The sequence below is a fragment of the Chiloscyllium plagiosum genome, unplaced genomic scaffold, assembly GCF_037043375.1.
Source record: "Chiloscyllium plagiosum isolate Xiang-an unplaced genomic scaffold, Cpla_swu_hap1 HiC_scaffold_16, whole genome shotgun sequence".
NCBI lineage: Eukaryota > Metazoa > Chordata > Chondrichthyes > Orectolobiformes > Hemiscylliidae > Chiloscyllium > Chiloscyllium plagiosum.
In genome coordinates, this window is record NW_028270154.1 from 70,296,519 (window position 1) to 70,318,714 (window position 22,196).

Consider the following 22,196-nt stretch of genomic DNA (forward strand, 5'->3'; position numbering starts at 1 on the left):
CCGAGACATTGCATTCGTGAGATTAGATCCATTTATTAAATCAACACGTGCAATTCTTTTCATTAAATGAATCAGATTAGTTTGATGCACTGAATGAATGAATGCATTTTGTTTCAGCAAATAAATGAATGCAGTTTGACTCATTAGATGTATGAGCAAAGTCTGTTTCGTTGAATCAATGAATATCGTTTGATTTATTGAATATACAATTGAAGTTTGTTTAAATGAATGAATGCAATTTGTTTCATTGAATGAATGCGTTTCGCTCCAGACATTATACTCATGAGATAAGCTGTACTCGTTGAATTAACACGTTCAGTTTGTTTCAGTGAAAGCGTTTAGTTAGTTTCTTTGAAACAATGAATAACGTTTGATTTATTGAATGTACGTTTGAAGATTGAATCAAAGAATGAAGGTTGTTTCAATGAATGAATGTGTAAAGCTCACGACATTGTATTCCTGTGATTAGATTTATTGAATTGGAACATGCAGTTTGTTTCTTTGAATTAAACAGTTTTGTTTGATGCCCTGAATGAATGCATTTTGTTTCAGCAAGTCAATGAGGGCAGTTTGATTCATGAGATGTATGAACACAATCAGCACATCAAACCGCACTCATCGATTCAATGAAACAAACTGCACGTGTTAGTTCATAGATACAATGTCTCGAGCTTAAGGCATTCATTCAATGAAACCAACCGCATTCACTCATTCATTGAAAGAAACTTCAATTGTACATTCAATCAATCAAACGTTATTCATTGATTCAATGAAACTAACTTAAACATTTAATGAATCAAGCTGCATTAATTTATCTACTGAGACAAAATACATTCATTCGTTCTCGCCAGTGAATCAATGCGCACACGTTCATTCAATGAAAAATCTGCACGTGTTAATTCAATGAGTAGAGCTTATTTCATGAATACAATGTCTCGAACTTAACACATTTATTCAATGAAACAAACTGCATTTATTCACTTAACCAAACTTCAATCCTACTTTCCATATATCAATCGTTATTCATTGATTCTATGAAACTAACTTGACACATTAATTCAATGAAACAACTGCACATGTTAATTCAATGACTAGAACTTAGTTTCTGAATACAATGTCTCGAGCTTAAGGTATTCATTCAATGAAACAAACTAGCATCGTACGTTCAATGAATCAAACATTATTTTTTGATTCAATGAATCTGTCTAATATCATACATTTCATGAAATAAACTGCACTCAGTCATTCAATGAAACAAACTGATCGTCTTTTTTCAATGAGGAGAGGTTATCTCATGAATACAGTGTCTCGAGGTGAACGCCTTCATTCAATGAAACGAACGGCATTCATTCATGCATTGAATGAAACTTCAATCGTGTACTCATTGAATCAAGCGTTATTCATTGATTCAATGAAACAAACATAACTCATACTTCTAAAGAATGAAATGGCGCTCAAAGATTTGTTGAAACCAACTGCATTCGGTGCATCAACTGCACTCATTCATTCAATGAAACAAACTGCACGTGATCATTCGAAGAGCTTATCTCATGAAATACAATATCTCGATCCTGACGTACATTAAATGAATGTGCCAAGTTAGCTTCATTGAATTAATGAATAACGTGTGATTCATTGAATGTACTATTGAAGTTTCATTCAATGATTGCATGCCGTTTGTTTCATTGAATCAATGCCTTAGGCTCGAGACATTGCTCGCATGATATATTCTCTACTCATTGACTCGACGTGCAGTTTTTTACATTGATTGAATGAGTGCAGTTTGTATCAGTAAATAAATGAGTGCAGTTGGATTCAGTGAATGAATGTGCCAAGTTGAATCAATGAATAGCGTTTGGTACATTCAATGTACGATTGTGGTTTCATTAAATTAATGAAAGAATGAATGAATGCAGTTTGTTTCATTCTGTGAATGCGGTAGGCTTGACACATTGGATTCATAAGGTGCATTGAAGTAACAGGTGCAGTTTGTTTCATTGAATGAATGAGTGCAGTTGGTTTCAGTAAAGAAATGAATGCAGTTTGATTCATCAAACGTATGATTTAAATTAGCATCATTGAATGTTAAAAAACGCTTGATTCATTGAATGTAGGATTGATGCTTTTTGAATGAATGAATTGAGTTTGTTTCATTGAATGAATGCAGCAAGCTCCAGACCTTGCACTCATGAGATACGCTCTACTTATTGAATTAACAGGTTCGGTTTGATTCATTGAAAAAATGCGTTCAGCTGGTTTCATTGAATCAATGATTAACTTTTGATTCATTGACTGTACGTTTGAAGATTGAATCAAAGAATAAAACTTGTTTCATTGAATGAATGTGCAAAGCCCGAGACATTGCATTCGTGAGATTAGATCCATTTATTGAATCAACACGTGCAATTTATTTCATTAAATGAATCAGATTAGTTTGATGCACTGAATAAATGAATGCATTTTATTTCAGCAAATAAATTAATGCAGTTTGTCTCATTAGATGTATGAGCAAAGTTAGTTTCGTTGAATCAATGAATATCGTTTGATTTATTGAATATACAATTGAAGTTTGTTTAAATGAATGAATACAATTTGTTTCATTGAATGAATGCGTTTCGCTCCAGACATTATACTCATGAGATACGCTCTACTCATTGAATTAACACGTTCAGTTTGTTTCAATGAAAGCGTTTAGTTAGTTTCTTTGAATCAATGAATAACGTTTGATTTATAGAATATACGTTTGAAGATTGAATCAAAGAATGAAGGTTGTTTCAATGAATGAATGTGTAAAGCTAACGACATTGTATTCCTGTGATTAGATTTATTGAATTGCAACATGCAGTTTCAATAAATCTGTCTCTTTGAATTAAACAGATTTGTTTTATGCGCTGAATGAATGCATTGTGTTTCTGCAAGTCAATGAATGCAGTTTGATTCATGAGATGTATGAACACATTCAGCACATCAAACTGCACTCATTGATTCAATGAAACAAACTGCACGTGTTAGTTCAAGATAGAGCTTATCTCATAAATACAATGTCTCGAGCTGAAGAAATTCATTCAATGAAACAAACTAGCATCGTACGTTCAATGAATCAAACATTATTTTTTGATTCAATGAATCTGACTAATATCATACATTTCATGAATCAAACTCTACCTTTTTATTTACTGAAATAAACTGCACTCAGTCATTCAATGAAACAAACTGCTCGTCTTTTTTCAATGAGGAGAAGTTATCTCATGATTACAATGTCTTGAGCCTAACGTACATTAAATCAATGCGCAAGTTAGCTTCATTGAATTAATGAATAACGTGTGATTCATTGAATGTACTATCGAAGTTTCATTCAATGATTGCATGCCGTTTGTTTCATTGAATCAATGCCTTAGGCTCGAGTCATTGCATGCATGAAATATCCTCTACTCATTGAGTCGACGTGTAGTTTTTTTCATTGAATGAATGAGTTCAGTTTGTACCAGTAAATAAATGAGTGCAGTTGGATTCAGTGAATGAATGTGCCAAGCTGAATCAATGAATAGCGTTTGATTGAATGTACGATTGTCGTCTCATTAAATGAATGAATGAATGAATGAATGAATGCAGTTTGTTTCATTCTGTGAATGCGGTAGGCTTGACACATTGGATTCATAAGGTGCATTGAAGTAACAGGTGCTGTTGGTTTCATTGAATGAATGAGTGCAGTTGGTTTCAGTAAATAAATGAATGCAGTTTGATTCATCAAACGTATGATTTAAATTAGCATCATAGAATGTTAAAAAAACGCTTGATTCATTAAATGTACGATTGATGCTTTTTGAATGAATGAATTGAGTTTGTTTCATTGAATGAATGCGTTCAGCTGGTTTCATTGAATCAATGATTAACTCTTGATTTATTGACTGTACGTTTGAAGATTGAATCAAAGAATAAAAGTTGTTTCATTGAATGAATGTGCAAAGCCCGAGACATTGCATTCGTGAGATTAGATCCATTTATTAAATCAACACGTGCAATTCTTTTCATTAAATGAATCAGATTAGTTTGATGCACTGAATGAATGAATGCATTTTGTTTCAGCAAATAAATGAATGCAGTTTGACTCATTAGATGTATGAGCAAAGTCTGTTTCGTTGAATCAATGAATATCGTTTGATTTATTGAATATACAATTGAAGTTTGTTTAAATGAATGAATGCAATTTGTTTCATTGAATGAATGCGTTTCGCTCCAGACATTATACTCATGAGATAAGCTGTACTCGTTGAATTAACACGTTCAGTTTGTTTCAGTGAAAGCGTTTAGTTAGTTTCTTTGAAACAATGAATAACGTTTGATTTATTGAATGTACGTTTGAAGATTGAATCAAAGAATGAAGGTTGTTTCAATGAATGAATGTGTAAAGCTCACGACATTGTATTCCTGTGATTAGATTTATTGAATTGGAACATGCAGTTTGTTTCTTTGAATTAAACAGTTTTGTTTGATGCCCTGAATGAATGCATTTTGTTTCAGCAAGTCAATGAGGGCAGTTTGATTCATGAGATGTATGAACACAATCAGCACATCAAACCGCACTCATCGATTCAATGAAACAAACTGCACGTGTTAGTTCATAGATACAATGTCTCGAGCTTAAGGCATTCATTCAATGAAACCAACCGCATTCACTCATTCATTGAAAGAAACTTCAATTGTACATTCAATCAATCAAACGTTATTCATTGATTCAATGAAACTAACTTAAACATTTAATGAATCAAGCTGCATTAATTTATCTACTGAGACAAAATACATTCATTCGTTCTCGCCAGTGAATCAATGCGCACACGTTCATTCAATGAAAAATCTGCACGTGTTAATTCAATGAGTAGAGCTTATTTCATGAATACAATGTCTCGAACTTAACACATTTATTCAATGAAACAAACTGCATTTATTCACTTAACCAAACTTCAATCCTACTTTCCATATATCAATCGTTATTCATTGATTCTATGAAACTAACTTGACACATTAATTCAATGAAACAACTGCACATGTTAATTCAATGACTAGAACTTAGTTTCTGAATACAATGTCTCGAGCTTAAGGTATTCATTCAATGAAACAAACTAGCATCGTACGTTCAATGAATCAAACATTATTTTTTGATTCAATGAATCTGTCTAATATCATACATTTCATGAAATAAACTGCACTCAGTCATTCAATGAAACAAACTGATCGTCTTTTTTCAATGAGGAGAGGTTATCTCATGAATACAGTGTCTCGAGGTTAACGCCTTCATTCAATGAAACGAACGGCATTCATTCATGCATTGAATGAAACTTCAATCGTGTACTCATTGAATCAAGCGTTATTCATTGATTCAATGAAACAAACATAACTCATACTTCTAAAGAATGAAATGGCGCTCAAAGATTTGCTGAAACCAACTGCATTTATTCAGTCATTCGGTGCATCAACTGCACTCATTCATTCAATGAAACAAAAATCACGTGATCATGCGAAGAGCTTATCTCATGAAATACAATATCTCGAGCCTGACGTACATTAAATGAATGTGACAAGTTAGCTTCATTGAATTAATGAATAACGTGTGATTCATTGAATGTACTATCGAAGTTTCATTCAATGATTGCATGCCGTTTGTTTCATTGAATCAATGCCTTAGGCTCGAGTCATTGCATGCATGAAATATCCTCTACTCATTGAGTCGACGTGTAGTTTTTTTCATTGAATGAATGAGTTCAGTTTGTACCAGTAAATAAATGAGTGCAGTTGGATTCAGTGAATGAATGTGCCAAGCTGAATCAATGAATAGCGTTTGATTGAATGTACGATTGTCGTTTCATTAAATGAATGAGTGAATGAATGAATGAATGCAGTTTGTTTCATTGTGTGAATGCGGTCGGCTTGACACATTGGATTCATAAGGTGCATTGAAGTAACAGGTGCAGTTTGTTTCATTGAATGAATGAGTGCAGTTGGTTTCAGTAAATAAATGAATGCAGTTTGATTCATCAAACGTATGATTTAAATTAGCATCATAGAATGTAAAAAAAACGATTGATTCATTAAATGTACGATTGATGCGTTTTGAATGAATGAATTGAGTTTGTTTCATTGAATGAATGCGTTCAGCTGGTTTCATTGAATCAATGATTAACTCTTGATTTATTGACTGTACGTTTGAAGATTGAATCAAAGAATAAAAGTTGTTTCATTGAATGAATGTGCAAAGCCCGAGACATTGCATTCATGAGATTAGATCCATTTATTGAATCAACACGTGCAATTTTTTTCATTAAATGAATCAGATTAGTTTGATGCACTGAATAAATGAATGCATTTTGTCTCATTAGATGTATGAGCAAAGTTAGTTTCGTTGAATCAATGAATATCGTTTGATTTATTGAATATACAATTGAAGTTTGTTTAAATGAATGAATGCAATTTGTTTCATTGAATGAATGCGTTTCGCTCCAGACATTATACTCATGAGATAAGCTCTACTCATTGAATTAACACGTTCAGTTTGTTTCAATGAAAGCGTTTAGTTAGTTTCTTTGAATCAATGAATAACGTTTGATTAATAGAATATACGTTTGAAGATTGAATCAAAGAATGAAGGTTGTTTCAATGAATGAATGTGTAAAGCTCACATTGTATTCCTGTGATTAGATTTATTGAATTGCAACATGCAGTTTGTTTCTTTGAATTAAACAGATTTGTTTTTTGCGCTGAATGAATGCATTGTGTTTCTGCAAGTCAATGAATGCAGTTTGATTCATGAGATGTATGAACACATTCAGCACATCAAACTGCACTCATTGATTCAATGAAACAAACTGCACGTGTTAGTTCAAGATAGAGCTAATCTCATAAATACAATGTCTCGAGCTTAAGGTATTCATTCAATGAAACAAACTAGCATCGTACGTTCAATGAATCAAACATTATTTTTTGATTCAATGAATCTGACTAATATCATACATTTCATGAATCAAACTCTACCTTTTTATTTACTGAAATAAACTGCACTCAGTCATTCAATGAAACAAACTGCTCGTCTTTTTTCAATGAGGAGAAGTTATCTCATGATTACAATGTCTTGAGCCTGACGTACATTAAATGAATGTGCCAAGTTAGCTTCATTGAATTAATGAATAACGTGTGATTCATTGAATGTACTATCGAAGTTTCATTCAATGATTGCATGCCGTTTGTTTCATTGAATCAATGCCTTAGGATCGAGTCATTGCATGCATGAAATATCCTCTACTCATTGAGTCGACGTGTAGTTTTTTTCATTGAATGAATGAGTTCAGTTTGTGCCAGTAAATAAATGTGTGCAGTTGGATTCAGTGAATGAATGTGCCAAGCTGAATCAATGAATAGCGTTTGATTGAATGTACGATTCTCGTTTCATTAAATGAATGAATGAATGAATGAATGCAGTTTGTTTCATTCTGTGATTGCGGTAGGCTTGACACATTGGATTCATAAGGTGCAGTTTGTTTCATTGAATGAATGAGTGGTTGGTTTCAGTAAATAAATGAATGCAGTTTGATTCATCAAACGTATGATTTAAATTAGCATCATTGAATGTTAAAAAACGCTTGATTCATTAAATGTACGATTGATGCTTTTTGAATGAATGAATTGAGTTTGTTTCATTGAATGAATGCGTTAAGCTCCAGACCTTGCACTCATGAGATAAGCTCTACTCATTGAATTAACAGGTTCGGTTTGATTCATTGAAGGAATGCGTTCAGCTGGTTTCATTGAATCAATGATTAACTTTTGATTCATTGACTGTACGTTTGAAGATTGAATCAAAGAATAAAAGTTGTTTCATTGAATGAATGTGCAAAGCCCGAGACATTGCATTCGTGAGATTAGATCAATTTATTGAATCAACACGTGCAATTTATTTCATTAAATTAATCAGATTAGTTTGATGCACTGAATAAATGAATGCATTTTATTTCAGCAAATAAATTAATGCAGTTTGTCTCATTAGATGTATGAGCAAAGTTAGTTTCGTTGAATCAATGAATATCGTTTTATTTATTGAATATACAATTGAAGTTTGTTTAAATGAATGAATGCAATTTGTTTCATTGAATGAATGCGTTAAGCTCCAGACATTATACTCATGAGATAAGCTCTACTCATTGAATTAACACGTTCAGTTTGTTTCAATGAAAGCGTTTAGTTAGTTTCTTTGAATCAATGAATAACGTTTGATTTATAGAATATACGTTTGAGGATTGAATCAAAGAATGAAGGTTGTTTCAATGAATGAATGTGTAAAGCTAACGACATTGTATTCCTGTGATTAGATTTATTGAATTGCAACATGCAGTTTGTTTCTTTGAATTAAACAGATTTGTTTTATGCGCTGAATGAATGCATTGTGTTTCTGCAAGTCAATGAATGCAGTTTGATTCATGAGATGTAAGAACACATTCAGCACATCAAACTGCACTCATTGATTCAATGAAACAAACTGCACGTGTTAGTTCAAGATAGAGCTTATCTCATAAATACAATGTCTCGAGCTTAAGGTATTCATTCAATGAAACAAACTAGCATCGTACGTTCAATGAATCAAACATTATTTTTTGATTCAATGAATCTGACTAATATCATACATTTCATGAATCAAACTCTACCTTTTTATTTACTGAAATAAACTGCACTCAGTCATTCAATGAAACAAACTGCTCGTCTTTTTTCAATGAGGAGAAGTTATCTCATGATTACAATGTCTTGTGCCTGACGTACATTAAATGAATGTGCCAAGTTAGCTTCATTGAATTAATGAATAACGTGTGATTCATTGAATGTACTATCGAAGTTTCATTCAATGATTGCATGCCGTTTGTTTCATTGAATCAATGCCTTAGGCTCGAGTCATTGCATGCATGAAATATCCTCTACTCATTGAGTCGACGTGTAGTTTTTTTCATTGAATGAATGAGTTCAGTTTGTGCCAGTAAATAAATGAGTGCAGTTGGATTCAGTGAATGAATGTGCCAAGCTGAATCAATGAATAGCGTTTGATTGAATGTACGATTCTCGTTTCATTAAATGAATGAATGAATGAATGAATGAATGCAGTTTGTTTCATTCTGTGAATGCGGTAGGCTTGACACATTGGATTCGTAAGGTGCATTGAAGTAACAGGTGCAGTTTGTTTCATTGAATGAATGAGTGCAGTTGGTTTCAGTAAATAAATGAATGCAGTTTGATTCATCAAACGTATGATTTAAATTAGCATCATTGAATGTTAAAAAACGCTTGATTCATTAAATGTACGATTGATGCTTTTGAATGAATGAATTGAGTTTGTTTCATTGAATGAATGCGTTCAGCTGGTTTCATTGAATCAATGATTAACTCTTGATTTGTTGACTGTACGTTTGAAGATTGAATCAAAGAATAAAAGTTGTTTCATTGAATGAATGTGCAAAGCCCGAGACTTTGCATTCGTGAGATTAGATCCATTTATTAAATCAACACGTGCAATTTTTTTCATTAAATGAATCAGATTAGTTTGATGCACTGAATGAATGAATGCATTTTGTTTCAGCAATTAAATGAATGCAGTTTGACTCATTAGATGTATGAGCAAAGTCTGTTTCGTTGAATCAATGAATATCGTTTGATTTATTGAATATACAGTTGAAGTTTGTTTAAATGAATGAATGCAATTTGTTTCATTGAATGAATGCGTTAAGCTCCAGACATTATACTCATGAGATAAGCTCTAGTCGTTGAATTAACACGTTCAGTTTGTTTCGGTGAAAGCGTTTAGTTAGTTTCTTTGAAACAATGAATAACGTTTGATTTATTGAATGTACGTTTGAAGAATGAATCAAAGATGAAGGTTGTTTCAATGAATGAATGTGTAAAGCTCACGACATTGTATTCCTGTGATTAGATTTATTGATTTGGAACATGCAGTTTGTTTCTTTGAATTAAACAGTTTTGTTTGATGCCCTGAATGAATGCATTTTGTTTCAGCAAGTCAATGAGGGCAGTTTGATTCATGAGATGTATGAACACATTCAGCACATCAAACCGCACTCATCGTTTCAATGAAACAAACTGCACGTGTTAGTTCATAAATACAATGTCTCGAGCTTAAGGCATTCATTCAATGAAACCAACCGCATTCACTCATTCATTGAAAGAAACTTCAATTGTACATTCAATCAATCAAACGTTATTCATTGATTCAATGAAACTAACTTAACTCAAACATTTAATGAATCAAGCTGCATTAATTTATCTACTGAAACAAAATACATTCATTCGTTCTCGCCAGTGAATCAATGCGCACACTTTCATTCAATGAAAAATCTGCACGTGTTAATTCAATGAGTAGAGCTTATTTCATGAATACAATGTCTCGAACTTAACACATTTATTCAATGAAACAAACTGCATTTATTCACTTAACCAGACTTCAATCCTACTTTCCATATATCAATCGTTATTCATTGATTCTATGAAACTAACTTGACACATTAATTCAATGAAACAACTGCACATGTTAATTCAATGACTAGAACTTAGTTTCTGAATACAATGTCTCGAGCTTAAGGTATTCATTCAATGAAACAAACTAGCATCGTACGTTCAATGAATCAAACATTATTTTTTGATTCAGTGAATCTGTCTAATATCATACATTTCATGAAATAAACTGCACTCAGTCATTCAATGAAACAAACTGATCGTCTTTTTTCAATGAGGAGAGGTTATCTCATGAATACAGTGTCTCGAGGTGAACGCCTTCATTCAATGAAACGAACGGCATTCATTCATGCATTGACTGAAACTTCAATCGTGTACTCATTGAATCAAGCGTTATTCATTGATTCAATGAAACAAACATAACTCATACTTCTAAAGAATGAAATGGCGCTCAAAGATTTGCTGAAACCAACTGCATTTATTCAGTCATTCGGTGCATCAACTGCACTCATTCATTCAATGAAACAAACTGCACGTGATCATGCGAAGAGCTTATCTCATGAAATACAATATCTCGAGCCTGACGTACATTAAATGAATGTGCCAAGTTAGCTTCATTGAATTAATGAATAACGTGTGATTCATTGAATGTACTATTGAAGTTTCATTCAATGATTGCATGCCGTTTGTTTCATTGAATCAATGCCTTCGGCTCGAGTCATTGCATGCATTATATATTCTCTACTCATTGACTCGACGTGCAGTTTTTTTCATTGATTGAATGAGTGCAGTTTGTATCAGTAAATAAATGAGTGCAGTTGGATTCAGTGAATGAATGTGCCAAGTTGAATCAATGAATAGCGTTTGATACATTGAATGTACGATTGTGGTTTCATTAAATTAATGAAAGAATGAATGAATGCAGTTTGTTTCATTCTGTGAATGCGGTAGGCTTGACACAGTGGATTCATAAGGTGCATTGAAGTAACAGGTGCAGTTTGTTTCATTGAATGAATGAGTGCAGTTGGTTTCAGTAAATAAATGAATGCAGTTTGATTCATCAAACGTATGATTTAAATTAGCATCATTGAATGTTAAAAAACGCTTGATTCATTAAATGTACGATTGATGCGTTTTGAATGAATGAATTGAGTTTGTTTCATTGAATGAATGCGTTAAGCTCCAGACCTTGCACTCATGAGATAAGCTCTACTCATTGAATTAACAGGTTCGGTTTGATTCATTGAAAGAATGCGTTCAGCTGGTTTCATTGAATCAATTATTAACTTTTGATTCATTGACTGTACGTTTGAAGATTGAATCAAAGAATAAAAGTTGTTTCATTGAATGAATGTGCAAAGCCCGAGACATTGCATTCGTGAGATTAGATCCATTTATTAAATCAACACGTGCAATTTTTTTCATTAAATGAATCAGATTAGTTTGATGCACTGAATGAATGAATGCATTTTGTTTCAGCAAATAAATGAATGCAGTTTGACTCATTAGATGTATGAGCAAAGTCTGTTTCGTTGAATCAATGAATATCGTTTGATTTATTGAATATACAATTGAAGTTTGTTTAAATGAATGAATGCAATTTGTTTCATTGAATGAATGCGTTAAGCTCCAGACATTATACTCATGAGATAAGCTGTACTCGTTGAATTAACACGTTCAGTTTGTTTCAGTGAAAGCGTTAGTTAGTTTCTTTGAAACAATGAATAACGTTTGATTTATTGAATGTACGTTTGAAGATTGAATCAAAGAATGAAGGTTGTTTCAATGAATGAAAGTGTAAAGCTCACGACATTGTATTCCTGCGATTAGATTTATTGAATTGGCACATGCAGTTTGTTTCTTTGAATTAAACAGTTTTGTTTGATGCCCTGAATGAATGCATTTTGTTTCAGCAAGTCAATGAGGGCAGTTTGATTCATGAGATGTATGAACACATTCAGCACATCAAACCGCACTCATCGATTCAATGAAACAAACTGCACGTGTTAGTTCATAAATACAATGTCTCGAGCTTAAGGCATTCATTCAATGAAACCAACCGCATTCAATCATTCGTTGAAAGAAACTTCAATTGTACATTCAATCAATCAAACGTTATTCATTGATTCAATGAAACTAACTTAACTCAAACATTTAATGAATCAAGCTGCATTAATTTATCTACTGAAACAAAATACATTCATGCGTTCTCGCCAATGAATCAATGCGCACACGTTCATTCAATGAAAAATCTGCACGTGTTAATTCAATGAGTAGAGCTTATTTCATGAATACAATGTCTCGAACTTAACACATTTATTCAATGAAACAAACTGCATTTATTCACTTAACCAAACTTCAATCCTACTTTCCATATATCAATCGTTATTCATTGATTCTATGAAACTAACTTGACACATTAATTCAATGAAACAACTGCACATGTTAATTCAATGACTAGAACTTAGTTTCTGAATACAATGTCTCGAGCTGAAGGTATTCATTCAATGAAACAAACTAGCATCGTACGTTCAATGAATCAAACATTATTTTTTGATTCAATGAATCTGTCTAATATCATACATTTCATGAAATAAACTGCACTCAGTCATTCAATGAAACAAACTGATCGTCTTTTTTCAATGAGGAGAGGTTATCTCATGAATACAGTGTCTCGAGGTTAACGCCTTCATTCAATGAAACGAACGGCATTCATTCATGCATTGACTGAAACTTTAATCGTGTACTCATTGAATCAAGCGTTATTCATTGATTCAATGAAACAAACATAACTCATACTTCTAAAGAATGAAATGGCGCTCAGAGATTTGCTGAAACCAACTGCATTTATTCAGTCATTCGGTGCATCAACTGCACTCATTCATTCAATGAAACAAACTGCACGTGATCATGCGAAGAGCTTATCTCATGAAATACAATATCTCGAGCCTGACGTACATTAAATGAATGTGCCAAGTTAGCTTCATTGAATTAATGAATAACGTGTGATTCATTGAATGTACTATTGAAGTTTCATTCAATGATTGCATGCCGTTTGTTTCATTGAATCAATGCCTTCGGCTCGAGTCATTGCATGCATTATATATTCTCTACTCATTGACTCGACGTGCAGTTTTTTTCATTGATTGAATGAGTGCAGTTTGCATCAGTAAATAAATGAGTGCAGTTGGATTCAGTGAATGAATGTGCCAAGTTGAATCAATGAATAGCGTTTGATACATTGAATGTACGATTGTGGTTTCATTAAATTAATGAAAGAATGAATGAATGCAGTTTGTTTCATTCTGTGAATGCGGTAGGCTTGACACATTGGATTCATAAGGTGCATTGAAGTAACAGGTGCTGTTGGTTTCATTGAATGAATGAGTGCAGTTGGTTTCAGTAAATAAATGAATGCAGTTTGATTCATCAAACGTATGATTTAAATTAGCATCATAGAATGTTAAAAAAACGCTTGATTCATTAAATCTACGATTGATGCTTTTTGAATGAATGAATTGAGTTTGTTTCATTGAATGAATGCGTTCAGCTGGTTTCATTGAATCAATGATTAACTCTTGATTTATTGACTGTACGTTTGAAGATTGAATCAAAGAATAAAAGTTGTTTCATTGAATGAATGTGCAAAGCCCGAGACATTGCATTCGTGAGATTAGATCCATTTATTAAATCAACACGTGCAATTTTTTTCATTAAATGAATCAGATTAGTTTGATGCACTGAATGAATGAATGCATTTTGTTTCAGCAAATAAATGAATGCAGTTTGACTCATTAGATGTATGAGCAAAGTCTGTTTCGTTGAATCAATGAATATCGTTTGATTTATTGAATATACAATTGAAGTTTGTTTAAATGAATGAATGCAATTTGTTTCATTGAATGAATACGTTAAGCTCCAGACATTATACTCATGAGATAAGCTGTACTCGTTGAATTAACACGTTCAGTTTGTTTCAGTGAAAGCGTTTAGTTAGTTTCTTTGAAACAATGAATAACGTTTGATTTATTGAATGTACGTTTGAAGATTGAATCAAAGAATGAAGGTTGTTTCAATGAATGAATGTGTAAAGCTCACGACATTGTATTCCTGTGATTAGATTTATTGAATTGGAACATGCAGTTTGTTTCTTTGAATTAAACAGTTTTGTTTGATGCCCTGAATGAATGCATTTTGTTTCAGCAAGTCAATGAGGGCAGTTTGATTCATGAGATGTATGAACACAATCAGCACATCAAACCGCACTCATCGATTCAATGAAACAAACTGCACGTGTTAGTTCATAAATACAATGTCTCGAGCTTAAGGCATTCATTCAATGAAACCAACCGCATTCACTCATTCATTGAAAGAAACTTCAATTGTACATTCAATCAATCAAACGTTATTCATTGATTCAATGAAACTAACTTAAACATTTAATGAATCAAGCTGCATTAATTTATCTACTGAGACAAAATACATTCATTCGTTCTCGCCAGTGAATCAATGCGCACACGTTCATTCAATGAAAAATCTGCACGTGTTAATTCAATGAGTAGAGCTTATTTCATGAATACAATGTCTCGAACTTAACACATTTATTCAATGAAACAAACTGCATTTATTCACTTAACCAAACTTCAATCCTACTTTCCATATATCAATCGTTATTCATTGATTCTATGAAACTAACTTGACACATTAATTCAATGAAACAACTGCACATGTTAATTCAATGACTAGAACTTAGTTTCTGAATACAATGTCTCGAGCTTAAGGTATTCATTCAATGAAACAAACTAGCATCGTACGTTCAATGAATCAAACATTATTTTTTGATTCAGTGAATCTGTCTAATATCATACATTTCATGAAATAAACTGCACTCAGTCATTCAATGAAACAAACTGATCGTCTTTTTTCAATGAGGAGAGGTTATCTCATGAATACAGTGTCTCGAGGTTAACGCCTTCATTCAATGAAACGAACGGCATTCATTCATGCATTGAATGAAACTTCAATCGTGTACTCATTGAATCAAGCGTTATTCATTGATTCAATGAAACAAACATAACTCATACTTCTAAAGAATGAAATGGCGCTCAAAGATTTGCTGAAACCAACTGCATTTATTCAGTCATTCGGTGCATCAACTGCACTCATTCATTCAATGAAACAAAAATCACGTGATCATGCGAAGAGCTTATCGCATGAAATACAATATCTCGAGCCTGACGTACTCATTAAATGAATGAGCCTGACGTATTCATTAAATGAATGTGACAAGTTAGCTTCATTGAATTAATGAATAACGTGTGATTCATTGAATGTACTATCGAAGTTTCATTCAATGATTGCATGCCGTTTGTTTCATTGAATCAATGCCTTAGGCTCGAGTCATTGCATGCATGAAATATCCTCTACTCATTGAGTCGACGTGTAGTTTTTTTCATTGAATGAATGAGTTCAGTTTGTACCAGTAAATAAATGAGTGCAGTTGAATTCAGTGAATGAATGTGCCAAGCTGAATCAATGAATAGCGTTTGATTGAATGTACGATTGTCGTTTCATTAAATGAATGAGTGAATGAATGAATTAATGCAGTTTGTTTCATTCTGTGAATGCGGTCGGCTTGACACATTGGATTCATAAGGTGCATTGAAGTAACAGGTGCAGTTTGTTTCATTGAATGAATGAGTGCAGTTGGTTTCAGTAAATAAATGAATGCAGTTTGATTCATCAAACGTATGATTTAAATTAGCATCATAGAATGTAAAAAAAAACGCTTGATTCATTAAATGTACGATTGATGCGTTTTGAATGAATGAATTGAGTTTGTTTCATTGAATGAATGCGTTCAGCTGGTTTCATTGAATCAATGATTAACTCTTGATTTATTGACTGTACGTTTGAAGATTGAATCAAAGAATAAAAGTTGTTTCATTGAATGAATGTGCAAAGCCCGAGACATTGCATTCATGAGATAAGATCCATTTATTAAATCAACACGTGCAATTTCTTTCATTAAATGAATCAGATTAGTTTGATGCACTGAATAAATGAATGCATTTTGTCTCATTAGATGTATGAGCAAAGTTAGTTTCGTTGAATCAATGAATATCGTTTGATTTATTGAATATACAATTGAAGTTTGTTTAAATGAATGAATGCAATTTGTTTCATTGAATGAATGCGTTTCGCTCCAGACATTATACTCATGAGATAAGCTCTACTCATTGAATTAACACGTTCAGTTTGTTTCAATGAAAGCGTTTAGTTAGTTTCTTTGAATCAATGAATAACGTTTGATTAATAGAATATACGTTTGAAGATTGAATCAAAGAATGAAGGTTGTTTCAATGAATGAATGTGTAAAGCTAACGACATTGTATTCCTGTGATTAGATTTATTGAATTGCAACATGCAGTTTGTTTCTTTGAATTAAACAGATTTGTTTTTTGCGCTGAATGAATGCATTGTGTTTCTGCAAGTCAATGAATGCAGTTTGATTCATGAGATGTATGAACACATTCAGCACATCAAACTGCACTCATTGATTCAATGAAACAAACTGCACGTGTTAGTTCAAGATAGAGCTTATCTCATAAATACAATGTCTCGAGCTTAAGGTATTCATTCAGTGAAACAAACTAGCATCGTACGTTCAATGAATCAAACATTATTTTTTGATTCAATGAATCTGACTAATATCATACATTTCATGAATCAAACTCTACCTTTTTATTTACTGAAATAAACTGCACTCAGTCATTCAATGAAACAAACTGCTCGTCTTTTTTCAATGAGGAGAAGTTATCTCATGATTACAATGTCTTGTGCCTGACGTACATTAAATGAATGTGCCAAGTTAGCTTCATTGAATTAATGAATAACGTGTGATTCATTGAATGTACTATCGAAGTTTCATTCAATGATTGCATGCCGTTTGTTTCATTGAATCAATGCCTTAGGCTCGAGTCATTGCATGCATGAAATATCCTCTACTCATTGAGTCGACGTGTAGTTTTTTTCATTGAATGAATGAGTTCAGTTTGTGCCAGTAAATAAATGAGTGCAGTTGGATTCAGTGAATGAATGTGCCAAGCTGAATCAATGAATAGCGTTTGATTGAATGTACGATTCTCGTTTCATTAAATGAATGAATGAATGAATGAATGAATGAATGCAGTTTGTTTCATTCTGTGAATGCGGTAGGCTTGACACATTGGATTCGTAAGGTGCATTGAAGTAACAGGTGCAGTTTGTTTCATTGAATGAATGAGTGCAGTTGGTTTCAGTAAATAAATGAATGCAGTTTGATTCATCAAACGTATGATTTAAATTAGCATCATAGAATGTTAAAAAACGCTTGATTCATTAAATGTAAGATTGATGCTTTTGAATGAATGAATTGAGTTTGTTTCATTGAATGAATGCGTTCAGCTGGTTTCATTGAATCAATGATTAACTCTTGATTTGTTGACTGTACGTTTGAAGATTGAATCAAAGAATAAAAGTTGTTTCATTGAATGAATGTGCAAAGCCCGAGACTTTGCATTCGTGAGATTAGATCCATTTATTAAATCAACACGTGCAATTTTTTTCATTAAATGAATCAGATTAGTTTGATGCACTGAATGAATGAATGCATTTTGTTTCAGCAATTAAATGAATGCAGTTTGACTCATTAGATGTATGAGCAAAGTCTGTTTCGTTGAATCAATGAATATCGTTTGATTTATTGAATATACAGTTGAAGTTTGTTTAAATGAATGAATGCAATTTGTTTCATTGAATGAATGCGTTAAGCTCCAGACATTATACTCATGAGATAAGCTCTAGTCGTTGAATTAACACGTTCAGTTTGTTTCGGTGAAAGCGTTTAGTTAGTTTCTTTGAAACAATGAATAACGTTTGATTTATTGAATGTACGTTTGAAGATTGAATCAAAGATGAAGGTTGTTTCAATGAATGAATGTGTAAAGCTCACGACATTGTATTCCTGTGATTAGATTTATTGATTTGGAACATGCAGTTTGTTTCTTTGAATTAAACAGTTTTGTTTGATGCCCTGAATGAATTCATTTTGTTTCAGCAAGTCAATGAGGGCAGTTTGATTCATGAGATGTATGAACACATTCAGCACATCAAACCGCACTCATCGTTTCAATGAAACAAACTGCACGTGTTAGTTCATAAATACAATGTCTCGAGCTTAAGGCATTCATTCAATGAAACCAACCGCATTCACTCATTCATTGAAAGAAACTTCAATTGTACATTCAATCAATCAAACGTTATTCATTGATTCAATGAAACTAACTTAACTCAAACATTTAATGAATCAAGCTGCATTAATTTATCTACTGAAACAAAATACATTCATTCGTTCTCGCCAGTGAATCAATGCGCACACTTTCATTCAATGAAAAATCTGCACGTGTTAATTCAATGAGTAGAGCTTATTTCATGAATACAATGTCTCGAACTTAACACATTTATTCAATGAAACAAACTGCATTTATTCACTTAACCAGACTTCAATCCTACTTTCCATATATCAATCGTTATTCATTGATTCTATGAAACTAACTTGACACATTAATTCAATGAAACAACTGCACATGTTAATTCAATGACTAGAACTTAGTTTCTGAATACAATGTCTCGAGCTTAAGGTATTCATTCAATGAAACAAACTAGCATCGTACGTTCAATGAATCAAACATTATTTTTTGATTCAGTGAATCTGTCTAATATCATACATTTCATGAAATAAACTGCACTCAGTCATTCAATGAAACAAACTGATCGTCTTTTTTCAATGAGGAGAGGTTATCTCATGAATACAGTGTCTCGAGGTGAACGCCTTCATTCAATGAAACGAACGGCATTCATTCATGCATTGACTGAAACTTCAATCGTGTACTCATTGAATCAAGCGTTATTCATTGATTCAATGAAACAAACATAACTCATACTTCTAAAGAATGAAATGGCGCTCAAAGATTTGCTGAAACCAACTGCATTTATTCAGTCATTCGGTGCATCAACTGCACTCATTCATTCAATGAAACAAACTGCACGTGATCATGCGAAGAGCTTATCTCATGAAATACAATATCTCGAGCCTGACGTACATTAAATGAATGTGCCAAGTTAGCTTCATTGAATTAATGAATAACGTGTGATTCATTGAATGTACTATTGAAGTTTCATTCAATGATTGCATGCCGTTTGTTTCATTGAATCAATGCCTTCGGCTCGAGTCATTGCATGCATTATTTTTCTCTACTCATTGACTCGACGTGCAGTTTTTTTCATTGATTGAATGAGTGCAGTTTGTATCAGTAAATAAATGAGTGCAGTTGGATTCAGTGAATGAATGTGCCAAGTTGAATCAATGAATAGCGTTTGATACATTGAATGTACGATTGTAGTTTCATTAAATTAATGAAAGAATGAATGAATGCAGTTTGTTTCATTCTGTGAATGCGGTAGGCTTGACACAGTGGATTCATAAGGTGCATTGAAGTAACAGGTGCAGTTTGTTTCATTGAATGAATGAGTGCAGTTGGTTTCAGTAAATAAATGAATGCAGTTTGATTCATCAAACGTATGATTTAAATTAGCATCATTGAATGTTAAAAAACGCTTGATTCATTAAATGTACGATTGATGCGTTTTGAATGAATGAATTGAGTTTGTTTCATTGAATGAATGCGTTAAGCTCCAGACCTTGCACTCATGAGATAAGCTCTACTCATTGAATTAACAGGTTCGGTTTGATTCATTGAAAGAATGCGTTCAGCTGGTTTCATTGAATCAATTATTAACTTTTGATTCATTGACTGTACGTTTGAAGATTGAATCAAAGAATAAAAGTTGTTTCATTGAATGAATGTGCAAAGCCCGAGACATTGCATTCGTGAGATTAGATCCATTTATTAAATCAACACGTGCAATTTTTTTCATTAAATGAATCAGATTAGTTTGATGCACTGAATGAATGAATGCATTTTGTTTCAGCAAATAAATGAATGCAGTTTGACTCATTAGATGTATGAGCAAAGTCTGTTTCGTTGAATCAATGAATATCGTTTGATTTATTGAATATACAATTGAAGTTTGTTTAAATGAATGAATGCAATTTGTTTCATTGAATGAATGCGTTAAGCTCCAGACATTATACTCATGAGATAAGCTGTACTCGTTGAATTAACACGTTCAGTTTGTTTCAGTGAAAGCGTTAGTTAGTTTCTTTGAAACAATGAATAACGTTTGATTTATTGAATGTACGTTTGAAGATTGAATCAAAGAATGAAGGTTGTTTCAATGAATGAATGTGTAAAGCTCACGACATTGTATTCCTGCGATTAGATTTATTGAATTGGAACATGCAGTTTGTTTCTTTGAATTAAACAGTTTTGTTTGATGCCCTGAATGAATGCATTTTGTTTCAGCAAGTCAATGAGGGCAGTTTGATTCATGAGATGTATGAACACATTCAGCACATCAAACCGCACTCATCGATTCAATGAAACAAACTGCACGTGTTAGTTCATAAATACAATGTCTCGAGCTTAAGGCATTCATTCAATGAAACCAACCGCATTCAATCATTCGTTGAAAGAAACTTCAATTGTACATTCAATCAATCAAACGTTATTCATTGATTCAATGAAACTAACTTAACTCAAACATTTAATGAATCAAGCTGCATTAATTTATCTACTGAAACAAAATACATTCATGCGTTCTCGCCAATGAATCAATGCGCACACGTTCATTCAATGAAAAATCTGCACGTGTTAATTCAATGAGTAGAGCTTATTTCATGAATACAATGTCTCGAACTTAACACATTTATTCAATGAAACAAACTGCATTTATTCACTTAACCAAACTTCAATCCTACTTTCCATATATCAATCGTTATTCATTGATTCTATGAAACTAACTTGACACATTAATTCAATGAAACAACTGCACATGTTAATTCAATGACTAGAACTTAGTTTCTGAATACAATGTCTCGAGCTGAAGGTATTCATTCAATGAAACAAACTAGCATCGTACGTTCAATGAATCAAACATTATTTTTTGATTCAATGAATCTGTCTAATATCATACATTTCATGAAATAAACTGCACTCAGTCATTCAATGAAACAAACTGATCGTCTTTTTTCAATGAGGAGAGGTTATCTCATGAATACAGTGTCTCGAGGTGAACGCCTTCATTCAATGAAACGAACGGCATTCATTCATGCATTGACTGAAACTTTAATCGTGTACTCATTGAATCAAGCGTTATTCATTGATTCAATGAAACAAACATAACTCATACTTCTAAAGAATGAAATGGCGCTCAGAGATTTGCTGAAACCAACTGCATTTATTCAGTCATTCGGTGCATCAACTGCACTCATTCATTCAATGAAACAAACTGCACGTGATCATGCGAAGAGCTTATCTCATGAAATACAATATCTCGAGCCTGACGTACATTAAATGAATGTGCCAAGTTAGCTTCATTGAATTAATGAATAACGTGTGATTCATTGAATGTACTATTGAAGTTTCATTCAATGATTGCATGCCGTTTGTTTCATTGAATCAATGCCTTCGGCTCGAGTCATTGCATGCATTATATATTCTCTACTCATTGACTCGACGTGCAGTTTTTTTCAT